This window comes from Schistocerca nitens, chromosome 3 (assembly GCF_023898315.1).
Source record: "Schistocerca nitens isolate TAMUIC-IGC-003100 chromosome 3, iqSchNite1.1, whole genome shotgun sequence".
In the NCBI taxonomy this organism is placed as follows: Eukaryota; Metazoa; Arthropoda; class Insecta; order Orthoptera; family Acrididae; genus Schistocerca; species Schistocerca nitens.
In genome coordinates, this window is record NC_064616.1 from 126152753 (window position 1) to 126153663 (window position 911).

Below are 911 nucleotides of genomic sequence, written 5' to 3' on the forward strand. Positions count from 1 at the left end.
CACCATCTCAGTATTATGAGCGGGAAAAACATTCACTGGAACATTGTTACAACACCAGGCACAAAAGACAAAATGATTAGGGAAAAAACTGACAAGGAACCCCTTGAGTACGAGGTCGCAAGTTCAGTCTTTAGTAAGGCTCATTTGATTCTGTTGTGTTGCCAATTATGACAGGAAAAATATTAGCTGCTACTGACTCGCCATGTTCATCAGGAGAACGATAGAAAAATAGGTCAACCATCCATGGGATATACGTGCTACATTTCAAAAATGGACATCGTCGACATTCGAGAAATCTTAGAAACGAAACCATTAAATTGCACCATGAACACCGGGCGAAAAATGGCACGCTACAGTGATCACAGAGGTTCGCACCATCAAGATAGAAAGCGAAGTCCTTGGGACTTACAAACCGTGCAAGACGTTCAGCTAGATATCTACTCTTAAAGAATAAATATAGAATCATGTCGGTGTAACGGGGTGATCAGAACAAACGGAATGTGATGGCATGCAACCGAATGCGAAATAGTCTGTCATGGAGATTACGGTGAAACTGCCTATCCTTTAAGGCGTAGCTGCAAAGAGTGGGATAATATGTTTTTTAAGTACGGAAAAACCCAACATACAGAGGCTGACTTTTTCCACTGGTACCAAGTCGTATGAATTTCGAAGTCACACACTTCTCAGAAAGTATAGTTTCCTCTAAGGGAGTACATTTTTTGTATGCAGACGAGGAATCAAACAAAAGCAAGTTATTTTATCCGGATTTCGGCCAGAAGCAGTGCTCGTACCATATTTGTAGTTCTCATACTCTCATTTTCCCAATCCCGCTTGCTATGATATAAATATTCCCTTCTGTCCTCGCAAGATCACGCACACGATAAAGAGTCATACGGGTCAGGGCATCTCCA